General features: G+C 37.0%; 1 protein-coding gene across 4 annotated transcripts in view; it reads right to left on the reverse strand.

Annotated features, from left to right (window-relative positions):
* PCDH10 (protocadherin 10) overlaps positions 1 to 20,241 on the reverse strand; it is a 321,360-nt gene that overhangs the window by 76,875 nt on the left and 224,244 nt on the right. Inside the window, exon 6 of one of the 4 annotated variants that reach the window (XR_014583040.1) lies at positions 4 to 19,259. The exons of the other annotated variants lie outside the window; for them this stretch is intronic. The gene's annotated coding sequence lies outside the window, so the exon portion shown is untranslated. Of the gene's footprint in view, positions 1 to 3; positions 19,260 to 20,241 lie in introns of those variants that run through there. 4 annotated transcript variants of the gene reach the window in all.

The following is a 20,241-nucleotide window of genomic DNA, read 5'->3' on the forward strand; positions in this document are numbered from 1 at the left end:
GGGTACACCTCATTAGTGGAGCTTTTGAATTACTGAAAGGCTGTGTAGTATTTAATTAGTCTTTATCTTTACAAGTAATAAAACAGGCACCTTTTGGTAAAAGAAGGCAGTCTCCAGCGTGCGGCTGGAAAGCAGCAAGTTTTTGATTTTCTATTCAAGCAGCTATCAAACAGATTGTAATTTTAGCTTCATTATTTGGCTAATTCACATTTTCTTAAAAGATACATGAGAGGAGGTTTATAAATATTGCAACAAAGACATTTGGAGTCAACAGTAAGAGGGGTTTCTTAGCTGACAGACTAGAACAATGCTTGTAAAAACACAGTTTGTATTCCCCACAAATGATGTGGTGTTCAGCAGCTTCTATTTAAATAGAAATATTCAGTAACTTCTGATACTTGTGTGATTTAAGTAGATCATTGACATGCCACAACTTTGCTTTGAATCATCTTTGATACTACCATATCATTTGGGAAGTCCCCTTCCAAATTTTAACTAACTCTTAGACTTTACCAACCAACCTGACTGCAAAACAAAAAAAAATACAATAATATGCATTTAACAGCTTTAAATTCCATTCAAATACAGTATCAAGACTGGCTTCTCCCAAAGGCATATTACTAATTATTTCTCAAAACTTTATAGCAAAATTTAGTATCTGAAAATCTAGCTCAGATAAACTAGAGCAATGTCACTTAATGAAAGGTATCCTTGATTTACATCGGTAAGCAAAAGATAGGAGCAACTTCTTAACTCTTGTCTAGCACACGCATAAAAGCAGAACCAGGAAAACTACAGTGGTCATTCCAAGAACATATAGTGTGCAGAAACATTTAATATGGCTTGGATTGAACAGAGGGTATTTTCTGCTGTTAATAGAAGAACTATTTGGGTGAAATACGAGTACATAAGATTATGCTTTAGATTTTTTTTTTATTTTACTTTTTTTTTCCTTAAGAATGAAAGTTTTGTTTACAAACACAATACCACAAAATTAGAAAAATAGAAGTTTGTTTCTAAAATGGCAGAATGAGATCTTGCTATTTCCAAAGAGTACAAATAAAAGTTGAATTTCTGTAATGAAAGGTTTCAGGATTTTACTTTTCTTAATGCTGTTCACATTGACAATTCTCCCTTAACTGAACATTTTCTACTATTCTTCCCTTATTCTTCTGGCAAACTTGTTCCAACCAGGAGGAAGCTGGTGTCAGTTTTGACTCTTTTAGTCCAGCAAGCAGCACTGGTCATACCCAGGACATGCTTTGGCACCTGTGAAACCTGTCCCTGCATGTGTGTATGACTAGGGACAATTCACCCATCATTAGTCAGTGGTAAGATTGACTCCCTATCAGCAAATGTGGCAGCTGTTACTGTGTAAAAATATTAATTTTATTAGTAATATTATTACCTTAATACTAAGATAATCACATACTTGATTAATATTATTAATATAGATCTTCATCATCAAGACAATGCTGAGCAGGTAATTGCTGCCCAGGTCTTAGCCATAGCTGGGAGCAGAAGTGGGAGAGGGGATTTTACCTGCAGCATCCTGATACCCATTTTCTGGCATTTCCCTAGAGTTACACCACTGATCACATCTACAGGAACCAGAAGTACAATCCAAAACATATACCAAAAAAAAAACCTTCCATATATATATATATGCATCTCTGATATAATTGCTATCTCCTTTGGACTTATCCATGCTAATTCGCAGATTCTGACTGCAGGATTCTCCAATGTTTTAATGATCTGACTGAATAAATGCAATTAACATCTACATTATGTGACAGGATAAGGTTGATCTTGTCTAATTCAGCTTCTCAATCTAAACACAGTTCTTTAAACTGAAAGTTTGTTTCTTTAGGCTATTTGGTGCAGAATAAATACTACTTTGTAAAGTGCTGTGACATGAATAAATATTTTGTAACAATAAAAAAGAGTGTTTTGCTTGTCTGAAGAAATAAGAGAACACTTGCCTTTCTGACACACGAAGATGCCATATGGGAAACAAAAGAATTGCCAGAAAGCCTTTCTGGTGACATATTGAGGTCAATGGGAATCTGTTTCTGGCAGTGCCAAGATAACATTTGCAAACACTTAACTTATGAGTGTTGTGGAAAAAAAAAAAAAAATAAAAGACTGATTATATTAAACGATTCTCGTAGCTAGTCAACGTTGTGCAAGTACTGTTAGTAATGCACAGTGTTGCTTATCAATTCTGCTTATTTTAGACTACTGAGTGACAAATGTGTGACCATACTGCTCACTGAAGAATAGGGAAGCCATTTAAGTTTCCTCTCTAATACTGGCTTTGCTTTTTACAAGTGATCTCCCATTTTCCTTTAGATACCTTTTCTGTCTGCTTTGCTGTACCCCTCAAATTTCTGTGCAACCCTTGAAGTTAATATTCCCTAGGACCGTGTAAGCAGAGTATATTGCTTCCGTTTCTTTAGGAAAAGAAAAAATAAGGCAAGAAGAATAGGAAACTATAAAAATTATGTTACTTTGTCTGACATTGATACTTGTGCATATATATAGAAAACATTTCCAACCTCACCACAACTTCAAATATATCAAATGGGAATTATTCCCTGAATTCAATACTTGTAAGAACTCGAAAGGTGAAAGAAGACTTGATAGCACAAAGTAGTGTTTGAGTCTGTATATGAGGTAAAAAGAAATGATGTCATCCTGGTATGTACTGAATAAACTACATGCTAGGTAAAAACTGCAGCTAAGAGCATGACATTTCTAGAACTAAAAAGAGAAAAGTTATAAGCTATATAATTAAATTTCCTCTTTAAAAATCTCTAATTGCTGTAGTTGTAAATGGAATGACTTGTCTAAACAAAAGCAAGTAATTACTGCTTCATGCCTGCATGACCTAGAATAAATAAATGGTATTAATGACAGGTGAGAAGACACAAATAATAATGTACTGTTGACACTGATCTCTCTACCTTTGTTTCTGTTTTGTTTTGTTTTAAAATAAAAAATGAGTTTACATTCTAAATTATAGCGGCAAGCCTTTTCTTTGTACAGCATGGAGTGACTCATAAAATGCAACAATGTGTGGTAAGAAATCAAACCATCAGGATGAAAAGGAATTCATTTTCACCATCTCATTGTATTCAGTGAAGCAGTCTCAACAATTTATTGTGTTTTTTTTTGTTTTTGTTTTTTCTTTTCTGGGTTCTACATGTTCATTTTTGAACATGAGTGCAGCATCTTTCTAGGTGATGAAAAAAAGCAAGTGCAAAGGTAACTTTTGATCCATGATGAAGGACTGCTTTTTCTAGCCTCTGGTCAATATACACAATAAACAACAGCTGATGGTCTTTTGAGAGATTATAGTAGGCTCCATCTTTCTAGGATTTGCTAGAAAACATATCACGTAAATTCATACCAGTGATTTTTTTTCTTTTTTTTTTTAATTGATAAAGGTGGCTAATATATAAATAAATAAATAAATAAATAAATAAATAAATAAATAAATAAAACAGATTTTTTCTTTTCAAGGGCAGTAAGGAGACAACAGAGAATATTTTCATATTAACAAAATGCAACATTTTTAATTTGATAAATGCCAAAAGAAACCTGGAAGCAAAACCAAGACAAAACTTCTATCAAGACACTTGGTAAGTAGTACATTAACCATGTTTGTTAGATTGTGAAAAACTATTATTTTTGTGAGAGCCATAGCGGGAGAGGGACAGGTATCTCCTTATTCTTGTTTCTTTGGTCATGGTTTTGTTGTTACTTTCCCAATGTCCTTGCTATCCTAATTGGTTAAAGCTTTTAGTGGAGGACATGTTAGTGTTAGGTCAGAGGTTGGACTAGGAGATCTTGGAGGTCTCTTCCAACCCAGATGATTCTGTGATTCTGTAAATAAGAGCATTATTTCTATTTTCATATTACACAGAGCAGACGAAATAGTATGGAAAAGTTTAATGAAAATGAAAATAGTGTCTGGTAAAGCAATTTGCAACTGAAAAATGTGTGAGAATACTGGCTTCAGACACGCTGAACAAGTGTTAAGAAAAAGAATCTGGAGAAATCTGCCTTTTTAGCAGAAATCTGCCTTTTTGTTTAAATACGGCTCAGTGCAGAAGATGAGAGAAAAGTTCTCAAGAGCAGAAAAGGTACAACAGAATTTTACAACTAATTATTAAAAAGGAGACACTGCTAGAAATATGATTCTTGCTACCTTCACCTTAGGATCATTACTGCCAAGGTAGACTAATAATGTAATTACTTATAGAAGAAGTTCTTATTTTGCTGAATTAACAGAACTGGTAGATGTGCAATTTAATATGCAAATTGAAAAAGGGAGTTGTTGAATTCTGGCAAGAATTTCCCTTTTATTTGTGTGTGCTCATTATTTTAAAAGGAATATAGATACATTTCTTTAACTTACCTAACTATCCTTTCTTTCTATCAAGTAGTGGCTCTTACCGTAATTACTACAAATCGAGATTTCCAAAATTACTGAAAGGAGTTAAGTGTTCGATTCACTGTGAAAGCCAGAAGGACAAGAACTATTACACTGAATTTGAAACTCATACACGGATAACCACAAAATAAATGCTACCTGGATTTTAATAAACTTTTTTTTTTTCAGAGACTTTAAAGCATCTATTAAATGATTCAGCTTGTATAAAAAAATCTTTAGATTTTACAGGTGAAAAAATGAAGTCTTTAGATGCTGCTTTCAGTGACTTAGAATCACATCCTGCCGCACAGTTCACCTTACAACAACAGTTCATGGGCTTTCAACAAACAAACAAACAAAACCAAACAACAGTGATACTTGAGAGTTGTTTAGTGTACGATGATTTGTTATTTGTAAGTGATATTTTATGTTGGTGTTAAAGAAATTGCCTCCTGAGATGTTCTGATTGCTTTGGTAATTCTTATACCTGGATCTCTCTGCTGAAGACTTTCTGTATTCCAACTTTACTTTAAATAGTTCTAAAATATTTAAATATTTTTAAAATAACCACAGTTTTGCAGAATGCTATATGGCACTTGAACCATACTGTGTTTTAATTAGAACTGACTTGACATTCAGTATAAGATGATTTTTCCTTTTAAAACTTTTTAATATTTTAAAATGTCATTTTACAGTGTATTACAGAAACAAAAACAAAAACAAAGCAAAATTTAGAATAGTTTCACAGACGTGTAATTCTTGTGAAAGATTACTTTGGAGAAAGGAGGAGCAAAAGTTATTTCTAGTTAAGAAGAAATGAATAAATTGTTACCTGAACTATGGCAGTCAGGTTTAAGTCCTTGCTTTGCCTATGTGAGAGTTTTTCATTCAAGCATTTCATTTCATTTCATTAATTTAAAGTTACAGAAGATGCTCGAAGTTGATCTTCCTATGTTCCAGCTTGAATTATTAAGCTCCCAAACGTAAGCACTCGTTTCTTTCTCCCAACATCTCTGGGTTTTCTTATGAGCAGACCCAACCCAAATTCCATAATCTCAGACACGTTTTTTTTTTTTTTAATCTGCTGATATGACATAATACAGAAGCCTGTCTATATGTCAGGTGTATTAATGCAGAGTCTGGAGATTGCTTTAGACTGCACACTGCCATTCTGGGTGGTATTCTTACCAACTTCCTTTTCATAGGAAAGGCTCCTGGAAAAGGTCGTAGCATGTCCTGCTCTCCCCTTGGAACTGAGATGTCCCCCCAGGGCTACTGAGAGAGGATGCTTCTGGAAAACTCTACTGAAAGTAGGGGGGACCTGCTTTCTCTCTTTATGACACAGTTTTCTTATAAAACATAGCTGAAGGAAGAGGTCCTCTCAGTTTCCTCGATTAAACTGATTTGACGCTGGTGATCACACATCCTGAGGGTATTTTTCATCACTGCTTTTCTGAAGAGCGTGCCTACATGAATGTGTGGAAACACGTACAGCAGTCGATGTTCTGATTCTTCCTTATGTCCTTACATGAAAATAGTTACTACCACTCTATGTGTAGGGAAGCTCATTCTTGGATAAGACATCTTTACAAAGTAAACACCCTGTAGGCAGTTACTGTAGATCTGCTCAGTCTTCCACAGACAAAGTTGTAATTAGATAAGCTTAAAAGTCCATTTATTCATGCTCGAGGAATCTTCTGATTAATAAGGGGGCATCTATGGAGGACAGGTACCTCCAGAGTTGGGTAACAGTTGAGCTCAATTTTAGGATTACAGTTAGGATTTAGGTGTCTACATTTCATCTTTAGGCATCAAGTCACTTTTCAAAACCTACTATGTGGTCTAACCAGCCCTCGCTATGCCAACAGAAACAATTTCATGGAATATGCCCTCAGCAGTGAAACCTTCACAGTCATGAAATTTATGATTTTTCCTTCTTGGCCTAGGTAAAGGCTGGAAACGTTTCAATCTAATGGGATAAATATTTGAACCTATTCTGCCAGGAAAAAAAAAGCATGCATCACTGTAATTTTTGCTTCCAAAACTGTTGAGAAGTACTTGACTTACACGAAGTATGGCGCTGTAGGTTCACTCTCCCTGCTTCGAGGTACGTGCTACAGTACTGCATTTCTGCAGACTCATCACCATCCAGTTAACAGAAAGATGATAAAGTGATGGAAATTAAAGAATGAAATCTTTAATAATCCTAGATATCCACAGACTCCTAGCAGTGCTTAGCAACATAATGCATTTGGTGGTATCACAAAAACCAATGAACAGCAAATTTTAGATTTGCTGCCTGTTCTGAAAACCAGTTCCAAGGCTTCCAGCTTTTCTGTAGCTAGCATACTTTGAAGTTTTTCCATTTTCTTCTTCTTAACCACTCGGTATATACCTTAATGCTTCATTTCACTATGATCTGACCCTGTTGAAATTTTTAAAACAGCTCTGAGATATTTTCAGGGGAAAAGAGAATAGATGCAGAACTCCTCTTGAAATTCCCTCCTATTGTCTTAAATTGTCACAGGATCAGGTCTTGGGAAAAGAACACTATGGGGCCAAGTATTCAGAGGTGCCAAAGGCCTAGATTCTATAAAAACAGATCTCATCAATTAAGAACCCAAATCTGAGTTTCTGAAATTAACTCATCTTGCTGTAACTTTCAGCAGGTTAATAGGCAGGGCTACAAGGGCACGTACAGAACCCTTAGCTCTCTGCGACCATCCTTCATGCTGAATGGCCATAAAATAGCTCAGAATCGGAAGTTACATGACTACATTAGTGGTTGTAGGACTGTATTAATGCACTACTTCTCTTGAAGCTAATTAGCTCTACTAAGCACCTTGAGTACTGTCCAAGCATAAGTTACTGCAAACACTTACTCTGTATGGGAATATTACTGTGTACAATAAAAACAGGAATCTCTCCATGTGCCCTGGAGTCATCTTTTATACACACACCTGCATTTTTGAGTTTAGAGTCTTTTTGATGTAGATCATATCCGTTACATTAAGTATAACTGGGGAGTGCCAGCTATTTCATGTATAAGTAGGAATCTAAGAAGTAATGTTCTTGTCAGTAGAAACAGCAGCTCAATTCATCTTACTATGCCCAATCACAACCTTGTATAATAATGTTGTGCTCCCCCAGAGAGGAACAGAATGTTTCCTTTTGTCTTCATTTAGTCTTTGCCATTTACCGTTTATAAATAATATACTGCAGTTAGGAATCCTCATGCTGCTAAAATTAAAACATTGTTTTCCTTTTGGCATCCAGGGATCTGCAAGACAACATGAAGAATTGGTGCATGTGACCCTTTTCAACAAGAGCAAGTTGAAAGGCTGCATTTTAGGTTTGTCTCCTAATTTGCTTTTTAAAAAATGACACATTTGTCTTTGACTGCACACATGATATTCTTTGCTCCGATGATGTCCCTGCAATACCTGTGGGGAACCTACAGCAAGGGAAGAGGGGACTTTACGACAATATATCTTACTCTGAGTATGCAAAGCTGTGGAGGAAGCTGCTGCAACCTCGATAGCCTCCAAGGAAATATTATTCATTATGTATTTACAGTTATTGGATTAAAACTTTGTAATGTGCCCTGTTCAATTAATAATAATACAGAGCAGAATGAGCTATGAAATGCATTGTGCCTTTTAAAAGATCTAATATAAGAAAAGACAAGCAGTTTGTCCTAATGAATGCATCTAATTGGTGCACTTTATTATAAAACACTGGAACAGCATTTTTCACTCGGCAGTTCTATTTGTAACAGGCTGTCTCCAGTACGTCAGGGTGTAATAAATGTGCTGCAGACTAGAACTGCTGATTAGCATTTCTGGAGCCCCGGGAAGTTGGTGGAAGCTGTTTGCCATTACAGAGAGACCTTTCAGATCCACTGAGAGGGACCGGCAGCGCTGTGATGTGGCAGGACACGGGTACGTGGCCAAGCTTCTGGAGCTCTGTGCTATCAGCCTGCCATCCCCGTGCACAGCCGCGATAACCAAGCCGTCACAGCAACAAAGGGCCGCTCCTCCTTTGCTGCGCCCCTGGTGACTTTCAGCGTGTTGGTATACAAAAGAGGCTGCAACAAAGTGGAGTTTTCACAATAATAACCTGAGATAGACGTATGGTTTATGTATGACTGTAACTCGCTGTCCACACCGGCCTTTGTTCATTTTTGATGAATGTAAAGAGGAAGAAAGAGAGAACGCACATGCAAGATTTCTTTTGAGTTATGAGACGAAACAAAAAACCCTAGAGGCACTTTTGAAAACATACCTTAAAGCCTTAGAGGAAAACAGTCAACAGTCAATATTCTTTTGGCAGGACCCATATAGAGAACGACATGACAGCGTTAAAGCAAAGCAGTTTAGATAATATCAAATCTATGCAGAAATCAAATCTATACTGAAGAAATAAAAGACTATGAAAGGAGTGAGCTTTGACCCACCATCCGTTTGTTTGCACTCTCAATAACTAAAAAGTAGCTTTACAGTTTCTCATTTACAAAAAAGCTGTACAAGCAAATACTGTCAATTTTGTTTTCTTGCTTTTGAAATACAGTATACACAAGAAAACTTCCCTTGGAAGAAGAAAATGTATACTTCCAGGTGCAGAGGGGAGAGACTTCAGTCCTGATACAACGAAGCCTTCAGTCTCAGCAGTAGCCTTCTTTTTCTTTCAGACTCACCACTACGGGCATGACCAGCACTCCTCTCTGGTGCTTGCAGCCCATCAGCCCAAGCACATCTCCCGATGCTCTGGTGTCACCCAGCCTAGTTGCATTCGTCTGCCGCAATACATCTTCCTATAGGATGGATCCACCCCATTGCTTTTACTAATTTATCTGAAAGAACAGAGGCTTCCACGAGGGTTGCTTGGGCACTGCTCTGAGATGTATCGCGTACCAAACCCTGCTGATTCTCTCTCATGGAAAGAGAGAATGAGCACAGCCACACAGGGAGCATACAAATGTATATTTACCACCATTAATGCCCCTGCCCCTGAGAAAGGCAATTTTATGATCAGGAAGCAGAAAAGCAAAGTCATGGGATGCAAGTAAACATACTTTGTATATGCATCTTTGTGTTACAAGTCTAAGGTACGGATGTTCAAATGAAGTAACAGAAGAAAATAGGCATCTAGCAAGCACAATCGAGCAAGCAAGAAACTGATCGGCCTCAATCACACCAAAGTAAGTTTTCACAGCAAATGATACTTTGAGGCCAAACCAGGTGGAAGGTGAGGGGAAGTTCAGGACCACGTACATGTTCCAGGACTGGACTCTGCTGCCCAGACCCCTGGCACAGGCTGAGGCACAAAACAGCCTGGGGAAAGCTGCAAAGCCTACCTCAGTATCAGGCAGACCTGGCTGTCCAGCCAGTGCACTGTGCTTGCTTTGGGCCACTCTGCACATTACATTACAGTATAATTAAAATTATAAAGTATATTAATAGACTTTTATAAGCCAGTGCTTCTAAATATTATTTTCTGTGTCCTTCACCTACTTGTCTGTTACCTCGTGTTCAGCTGTGCCTACTAACACAGATCCTGGTCTGTATGGCTTCACGTCCCCAGAAGTCTATGGCCTCTTGTTCTTCCACTGCAAGGCCCGTTTAGGGGCAGCAGCTAGGCCAGGAGTGTGGATGGGAACGAGTTTGGAAGACTTTCTGTTTATGGCATTGTCTCTTCACGAGGCACTGGAGTATACATTAACCTCCCAAGCATTATTTAATGCTGTTTCCCCCACGCTCAGTCCCCTCCCCCCCAGTAAATTTGCTTGCAAAATAACAGCCCTTACAGATGGTTTGGCATTACAGGTCCCTCGGGAATCAGGATTTCAGCAGGGAACTAGTATTTTGAGAAATAAACCCTTTATTATAATTCTGAAATTCTTTGGAGACTTCAAAGACCCGACTTTACAACAGGAGCGTATGGCCTCTTGACATTCAATAGACAGCATGGAAAAAAAGCAAACCAAACTAAACAAACACAAAACCGAAAGCCTTCTCTTTGTGCCTTTGATGACAGGAAATAAAAGAAAGTGCGAGATTCCTTTTTTAAAAACAGTGGTCCTAATTAGGATTTCTTACACATTGGAAACAATCTGCTTAATAGGTCATAAATAAATTATAATTACTCTACATACACAGTTGAAATCTAAACCTGAATTAGTTCAGCTTGATGGAAAGCATTTGTGTATCTTGTAATGCAGCCTGTGCCATCTGAAGGCCTATTTTGCCCTGCATTTTCAATTGATTGAGCCTGAACTGAAATGTTCCCTTTTGGGTCAGAGGCTGGTGTTGGCCTTTTAACTTGCTGTGCAAGAGCTCCCAGGCCTGAACTTTCTCAAGCATAAATGTCAATACAGTAGTCAAAGAGCTTGGCTTATTTCAGTCAAGACATCTTTTTGTATATTTCCATACATAGCATAGCATTAATATAAAAAAAAAAAAAATCCCCAAGTCCTGTCTGTTATTTAGAATATATGCCAAAATAAACAATAAACTGAAACATACTGGGAAGAGTCCCCTCTATGCTATCTCTGGAATACGTACAGCACTGCAATTTCATAGAATAAGTGCATAATGCACAGACATTTCTGATGGTAGCTCATAAAAAGGCCATGCATAGCGTATGATTATTATAATCTATTTTTCTATCACTGGAAGGTTCCTGATAATTTGTTATTCCATCCTATTTGTTATAGAATAGCATGGGATGCAAAAAGATATCCGAAATACATACTGATAACTAACAAAATAAAATGGAAAGACACACACCGAAAACAAATGTGAGTTTTTTGTATAGGAACTACTATCTACATTTCAAATATTTTATTATCTCTTTTGGTCTGAGCTAAAATTCAGGTTGTTTCTGCATGCAGTAGGGTTTTCAGAGGCTGCGCCAATCTTGTCTAGCTGAGCGGAGGAAGAAAAGAGCAACAGAGGCGAGTGTCTGCTCACGCTCCAATGTCTCTTTCACTCATCAAGCCTAGTGACTAACTGTACTCTTAAATTACTGCTCATTATGCTAGCACCATGGATTTATAACACACCAGCTACTGTACATCAAATTGCTAAAACAACCATTCGGGCTGATTTCTGCTTGCCTTACGAAGATACTGCAACCACCCGTATGTTTTGGCAAGTGACCTCCACGTAGCAAGCCTCTTGTTGACACAAATGGAGTGAGTGCATTGTAAAAGAACTGAAAGTTCATCCCTGTTGGATTACAGGTGTTTATTATTTGTAGCATCATGGGTCCTGGGTGTTCATTTTAAAAAATTTCCTTGTTCTAATTAGGATTTTTTTTTCCATGATCCAAGCATGCTCACTTTCTACATAAGTGAATGAAAATAGAGTTCTTCTATTAAAGAATTTAAGAGTTTAATGACAGTAGTGAAAATATAGTCTGACAGAAGTAGTGAAAACAGTAGTATGAAATATATTTCATGGCTTTTGTATGTTGTTCTGAGAAAACTGAAAGCTGTATGTCTATATTACCATACTACTTTGACTATGTTATACTACACGTAGTTTATTAACATGATTTTAAAATTTGCGGTTGGCTTCCTTCTGCTCAGAATATTGTTCGCAGTTAATTCCTGTGTGATGAACATCATAGTTTTGCCAACGGAATTCATATAATTCATTTCCTATTAAATTATTGTGCAAAATAAAAATCAAATTCTAAATTTACCTATTAATTTTGACACAATTGGGGAAACAGAGGACATTTACTTGAAATTACATGACTATCCATTTAGGGAGATAGTTTGATGTCTTTGAATCTAGGACAAAAAAACTGTTTTCTGAAAATTCGTGGGGGGTAATAAATACTTATGCTTTTCCTAGAATTGTCAATACAGTCTCCATCAGTTGTGGTAGGTGATTGGTCATGCTACAGCATTTCTCCTTTCTGATTGTGTTATTCTTTCTGCAAAAACCCAAGAGCAAATGCTGAGTAGAGTGTTCTAATGGGGAATAATGGGTTATTTTAGTCATGTGCAGTTTAGCTTTGAAAACAAATGTATCCCTCGGAAAATACCAATGTCCAAATAGCCGAGTAGCGAGGATGTTAGTGAGCGAGCGAGCAAGAGAGAAAACAGCCAATAAATGTTCATGTTGCCAGCTGTTAATACAGACAAATGGGACCCAAAGGTAAACACGCATCCTTAAATGCTGGCTCGGTGGTATTTGATCAGTCACATCTGAGGCACGTTTGCCCATAAAGAAGTCTGTACGTGTATTACTAAGCAGATGAATGTACATAATCACCACAGCAGAGTCAACCTCAGTGCTAGGCTTTGAAGTATACTCCGCATACCTTTGTGAGGAGAAACGAGACAGCATGATGCATCGCCTTCTCCAGCCCTTAGTGCCAACACTCCACGTGCACGCAACACCAATACAGGGATGGGAGGTAAACATTTGTATAAACAGATCTCTTCTGAGTATGCACGTCTACTCTCAGACCATACAAGCCCACCAGCTCCCGAATGGTCCTGTCCGTGCCAGAGCAGAAAGCAGATGCCTAAGGGAGCTTGGAAGCCCTTCACCCTTGAGGAGTCAGATAATTCGGAAAAAGAAATCTCTCCTTTACATGCCTATATCCATATTAATGCATGTGTACATATGACGTTTGTATGTGACACCAAGCCATAAAGTGCCTAAATCCAAGTATAGAGCCCTGAGGTGTCTGACAGACTCGTCACTGCTTCTTAGGAGTTTGGAAACTGAAATCACCCAACTGTGTCTTGCTCAATTATTTATTTCTCATATACAATCACTTTATCTCCCAGGATATGAATGTGATATCACTCAGCTGTTTATTCCTCATAAACTATTTTACTACACTTATGTATGTTAAATCAACATAGAAACCTGTAATAGCCTTATTAAAATAGGTCATTACAGTCGTCTTATTGCTCACTATTGATAACAGGACTGAAAGATAATAAAACATGATGTTTCAAAAGTGAGCAATAAAAAAGTCACAAAAGAACAGAATAAAAATTTTATTATGCAGTGTCAGGAATGTAAATAGTTTCAAAAATGATACTGTCAAACCTTTTGGGACCCGTATCATAGTGCAATCTCTTCTCAAAAAGAGAAAATAGAAATAACTCTACAACGCAGACTGATAGTTTATAAAATCAGTGTGGACTACACTGTGCTCAATGATCTATGTTGATTTACATCAGGGTAAGTTTGGGACACTAACTCTAAGTACATTCTGTAGAACAAAAAAATGATGTACTGCAGGAATACATAAAATTTGTTAATTTAGGAAGCAATATCCTCCACAGTGAAATAATCAGTCCACCCATCTACACTCTGAAAAACATTTTTTTTTTTTTTGGTTTTCAACTCTCTGAAAACATTTCTTATCTATAAAAGTAACATACCTCTTCTTTACTGCCTGATTGTGTTCCAAGCTTTATTTACGTGAAAGTCTTCCCAGCACAAATATTTATGCATGAGATGATGATATTCTGTTTCAAGAATATCTTCACAGGGGTTTTGGAAATGCACTTCTTGGGAATATTTTGGACAGCAGAATGCAGTTACTTAACTGTTGCATGTCTATGACCCTGTAGGTACCTTCGCATGTCTTCAGGCAAAAGTGAATCTGGAACTGAATGAAGATGCCAGTGGAAAGGATCTTCTGTATTATCTGTATTATTATTATTATTATTATTATTATTATTATTATTATTATTATTATTATTATTATTATTATTTTCAGTGCCAAAATTCCACTTCGGTTGTGTTTTAGCCACATGATATGAAAGTCCCTTTACAAAATCTGGCCCTTATGTAGTGTTGCTATTGCATTTCTAACATCTTACATCTACTTCACATTGAGTGGTATGCAACAAATACACAGGATGAAAGTAAACACTGAATTATTCTTGGAGATTAATGGGTATCTCTTGCTTCAATAGTAAAACAGCCATTTAACTATTTTTTTTAACTATTTGCTGAGCGATTCTGTTTTGAAAATTTCTGCTTAGAAACAAATTTTAGGGGAAAAGCAGTTTATTGAACACAATTTCTTGTAGCAAATAAAAGCAGATTTGAAATTTGAAACTGTGCCAAGATTTCTAGAGAGAAAATTCTAGAGAAATACTTCTTCAAAAGAATGTTATTGTAACTAATACTTTACTTTCTGTTTGTCCTGCCATCTTGCTTTCCTGCCCCTCCGTAAGAATTACTACAGCTAAAATGGTTGCTCAGCTTTTTCAGCTGTAATAATTCTCACAAAGGCTAAGTATTTTGAAAGCTCCTATTTCATAACATCCATATGTAAGACACTGTATTTTTTCTTCCTTTTCTCCCACACTTCATAATTTCATGTATTGAACCTAGGAGGAAATATTTTAACTTCAAGGAGCTAACTATGAAAGTATACCTCCTAGAAAGTCATCAATGTTCCAATCTGATGCTGAACAAGTCACTTTAAAACAAGTTTTTTTTCCCCACTCTTTGTTTTCTGATGTCTGGTTGAAAGAAGACACACCTAAGTCCTGTTAACCATTGCTGGAAGCACTGACGTAGGGGGTGGTATAAGCTCAACATATGTATCAGGAAATAATCACAACCCTGGGAAAAGCAGAGAGTGAATGATGAGACTTTGGTGCAACACAGTAAGTCTTCTGATAAATTAAAACAAAGGGAAAATATATTCCCTTACAGTGCAGGAATTTAGGGTGCATTTTATCACTCAGAGGAGTCAACACTTCACGGGATTAGGCAAATACCAATCCTGCAGCTGTTATTCATCAATTTTTCACGATGCAAGATAAAGCTAAATGTGAGTCTCACAGTCTTAATTTTTTTCTAACTGCCAGGCCTTTCATTTTTCATCTTGACAGTGTTTCTTTAGAGAAATGATACAGTATAAACACACCTTCTGAAGGAATTAAGAGACGCAAATGCAAGAAGCAAGACAAGAATCCCTACATTCGTGCCTGGGAGGAGCGCGTCCCACGAACGCACAGGGATTTGCCAGGTTTCCCTGCTCTCCGAAGCAAAGGGGCCAGCAGAAGGAGCAGTGGAGGTGAGCATGTCACTGCCAATTAAAGGAAGAGTGAGCTGGATCCATATCAAAAGTTTTTTATAAGCTGTCAAAACCATTTTCTTACATTGTCATGTGTTGTGACCATAATTCAGCCACATCTGATGTTCTACCAGTACTCAGCACAGTTTATCTGATAACTTCAGTACGCTTTACACATTACAAGTGCAATTAATAGGACACACATCAAGTGAATAGATGACTTGTGATCTTTCAGTTTACACTGCAACAAAGATATGCACTTGGAACTCACAAGTAAACCATTTCCAGCTTTCATACAGCTGTTGTAATGGAGTTTGACAATATGCAAATCAAAAGGAGAAAGATGAAAGGTAATTACAGCCAATACAGTAATGCTCAAATAATTTGTATTAATAAGAATTAAAAACAAGGGGGCAAAAGGGACAGGGTGTTACATGGAGTGACCACATTTTTCTTTACTAATTTAAACATTGCTATGGGATGATTTCTGTGTTGGTCTGTGCTGATCTTGCCTGACTTCTATTAACATCTAGGAGACCACTGAATTTATCCACAGTAGACTAGAAAAAGGCACCATCTTATTTTTGAACGCAAATGAAAACCATGCAGATTCTCAGCGCACACTTGAGTATCTGGACCACACAGTTAAAACTCTCCCAAATCTTTGCGTGTTCCCCGGTGTGCTAAATACTGCAGGGGAAGGAGCAAATTGCCATTTTGAGAAGATGGTTATCTCTCACATCAAAGATTTCTTCTTCCTCAGCTGCACAAACCGCTGTACTGCAGAACCCCTCTCTGCAGCGGACAGTGCGTGCGGGCCTGATGTGCAATGCCCCTGCATTTCGGTGCATCCCTCAAACAAGTGTTTGTCCCTGTGCCTTACCTTACCAGGAAACACTAAGAAACACAAAGGTGCATTTGTTTTGTTTTGTTTTCATGATGTGCAACCTGAGGTATGTTCAAAATGTGTATGCTGTGTCCCAGCCTCTGATGGGAATAATAAGTAATTTTCCAAACGTAGCTAATTTTTGTTTAGTCAGACACTCTTTTCTTCACTGTTTTGAAATATGAATTATTACAATCACACAAAAGGAATGTGCTCATTACCACTGTTCACTCCAGGCAAACCTCCATTTCACCAAATACAAACTGAAGAAAATCCTGGGAAACCATGAAAACCTGAGGTCAGTTTTCATAATGATTTGAGGGTTCACCATCTGCTTTTCAGACTTAGAAATTTAGTGACTTTTACTTTCATTCTCATTACAGTGTCTATACAAACCAGCCCATCTCTGAGATGCAAAAAAGACTTTTTTTTTCTTTCTTTCTTCCAATAAGTACCTATTTCCTGCCTATTTGCTTTGAAATAACATGGTTCATTATCTGTAAGCATAATTTTGGTAAAAAAAAAAAATAGTCAGTGTTACTCCACAGGCAAAAATTTTAAAGATAGTCTCATTTATCCAAAATAAATAATTTGAAAACATATTGACTACAAGGAACAATTATAAAGGACGGGAGAGTCTTGCTCAGAAAACCAGCACCAAACCATTTACTGAAATTATGGAAATTATGTAGTGTATCCTTTTTTCTTTCTTTTTTTTTTTTTTTTCATTCTCTCCCTTTTTGTTGTTGAGTTCACTTAGGACTCAATTATGCCAGGCAGTGACAAAGCTGCCCCTTGACTCCTGTGTTACAAAATCAAGCCTTATTGAATTTCCTGTTTATGTTTCTAACCTAGTTGGTATTCCTCTCATGCTGCCTGTGAGCACTTCCAGTACTGGCTGCATGCTTTCAAGAAGAAGGTCATTGTTCTTTTAGGATCATCAAATGATCATGAGTGAATCATGAATCAAGATGGAAAACATGAGGGGAATGTTCTCCTGGAAGATAAGAAAACATATAACTTCTGCAGTGCTAGTCAAATGACTCATCCCAACAAGGAGACTCGTTTTTCTAATGTTGAGATGGCAGGCTGCAGATTTCCATATGTCAGTTCTGCTTCTCGCTGAACTTTGATTAACTCAGGACAGCATGAAGTGCTTGTGTTTTATGGCTAAGACCAGGCCACATACTTCTTGTCATCTTCTTAAATAAAAAAGATCTCTTTACAGACATATTTTCTGTCTTTAACGAGCAGGTTGTAAGAGTCAATCCTGCCTGAATTTCATTGATTGTACCATGTTATTTATCTGTGTTTGTTTATTAATGGTGTTCTTCCGAAGTTAAAGCTCACATGCCAAAGACTTAGGACAATGGTGGTTATTAATGATTTCTTTTTTTTTTTTTTTTTAACCTTAGGGAGAAGTCAAGGCACTAGTAATTATTATTGTTGTATAGAATCTATACTTGCCATCCGTGCCACAATGAGTTTCACATAAGGTTATCTCATTGTACTGTTTGAAATAGTTTGTTCTTTCTTAATCTTGCTTTTTTCTTTTTTTTTTCCTATGAAATATTTAAATGAAAGGTGTTCAAATAATTAATCTTGTATTAGGCTGTCAGAATTTTAGAAATGCGTAATCTCTGTTATCCTAAAGCATTACCCACCCACCTCCCAGGAAAAAAAAATTACCCTATCTTGATGAAATCTTCTATTTTGACTGCATGTTAACCCTTCTTCTAAAATTGTGTCATCATTTCAATATTCTAAGTGAAATCTAACTTCAGCTTAAAAATCATAGCGTTGCACATTTTACAGGTGAAAAAAATGGTTTAACATTTTCATCTCCTTTTTGTATAATACAGAATGGACTAACAGAAAGAATCCAGATCAGAACTAACAAAATATTGGAACCTGGAAAAACAGTCAGAAACAACAACACAACCAAATACTACTACTACTACTACTACTAGCAGTAATAGTAATAATAATAATAACAACCTGTATTTATTCCATCTACAGAATAATAGTATACAGGTATTTAAAAGAAGGTTTCAGGGAGGATGGTGATGCAATGTTGTGCTCATCTATTATGCAGGAGACATCTGCTGTCCCGAAACATCAAACACAATGAGCATGAACTGGAGAGCGGTATCTCAGCTAGATGCTACAGAAACATCCCTTTAGAAAGGAGTCTTTAGACACTGGAATAGACTCCAGGATGCATTATTCCGGGGACATTTTGGAACCTCTCTGAATCTGAAGATTTTAAAAACAAGGTAGAAAAACATCTTCCAGTAGTCTGCCTCTCTAGGTTGGATGACCCCATGGCATCCCCTGTGGCTCTGTTTTTTCCCATTCTCTAAGAACTGTAACCACACAGGATGGTAACTTCCACTAAAAGCCGTAACTACCTTCCACAAAGACTTATATAAAACAGAAAAAGCTGCCACTAACCAAAACAGATTACTATCAACAATAATAATAATAATAATAATAGAATCATAGAACCAGAGAATCATTAAGGTTGGAGAAGACCTCCAAGATCATCTAGTCCCCCTACCAGCAGTATTACCCACTAAACCATGTCCTTGTAGCTCTTTAGAAATGTTTTAAATGTCCTTTTAAAGCATCAAGAAATGTTTCAAGATTATTTTTTTTTAAATACAGTTCTACATTAGGCATGTTCCCCTCACTGTAGTAATCAGACATAACCTTTTGAAGGTGAGAAGAAGACGGATAGTTCCTCTGGAAGTTTTCATCTGGTGCTTCTCAAGTATCTCAGTTTTTCGGTCTACCTTGTATTTTGCTGTTCAGTATCCTGGTTCTTTAATCTCCTGCTCCATAGTTAGTTCCAGAACTTGAAATCTGCTCAGACATTTGAATGAACTTTTTTGTATTCAAACAAAAAAAAATCTCCAATAAAGGTAAACAAAATCTCATTTTTCACTCATCAAGCAAACACATTTCCTCTAGTTTAAGATAGGGTTAAGAACATTTTACCAATTCTTGATCTCTGTGGAAATTCCAAAAGCAGTCATTGGTGCTTTAATTCTGCTCAGCACAAGTCTCCAACCTGGCTCTTACAACAGTATTTTGAGACTTGTATGTAACATATGTTCTTAGTCTTTCATGGAATAGAAAAATTTTTTATGACATTTTAAACAGCCTTATGATGCAAATAGTATGTGCAATAGAAAGTATCAAGCGTTGCTGTAGGGACTTGGGTTTTGTGGGTTTGTAAACAGTTAATATTTTGAGTTTGGTTGCTTACAATTTGGACATGCTTATGAAGTGTCGGGAGTGAGCAACAAAGCCTTTCCTACAGGCCCTGGGTATACCACAGCATATACATATATATGTATATAGCCACTACGCATGTATATAGCCACTATATATATATAGCCACTTCTGTGATGGCTTAGGCTTACAGATGCCGTGGCACACACATCTCCAGTTCACACTCCTGAACGTGTGACAGGGGGAACTTGAGTACAGCAAGCAGCTCTGGGGCAGTGCGAAATCACACCAAGAGCCCAGCCCTAGTACCTGCAAGGTCAGCAGAGCAGAAAAAATTATCTTATCTCTGCTTATTTAAATACCCATTTTTATTATTTTTGCCAGAAACATTTATTTTGTTTAAATATTCACCATGATTTCTAGTGCCCTTCATTTCCAAATACACACACCCATGGCATCTGGCCGTGTGTCCAGAAGCTCCAACTTAATCCATCTGTTGCCATGTTAATGTTGCCACCGATGGCATCCCACAGAAGTCACTTCTTCTGCTCCCATCTTTCTAAAGGACTGGTCATGATGGTAGTATTTACTGAGAGGAAGAGAAGCACCA

This window comes from Anser anser, assembly GCF_964211835.1.
Source record: "Anser anser genome assembly, chromosome: 4".
In the NCBI taxonomy this organism is placed as follows: Eukaryota; Metazoa; Chordata; class Aves; order Anseriformes; family Anatidae; genus Anser; species Anser anser.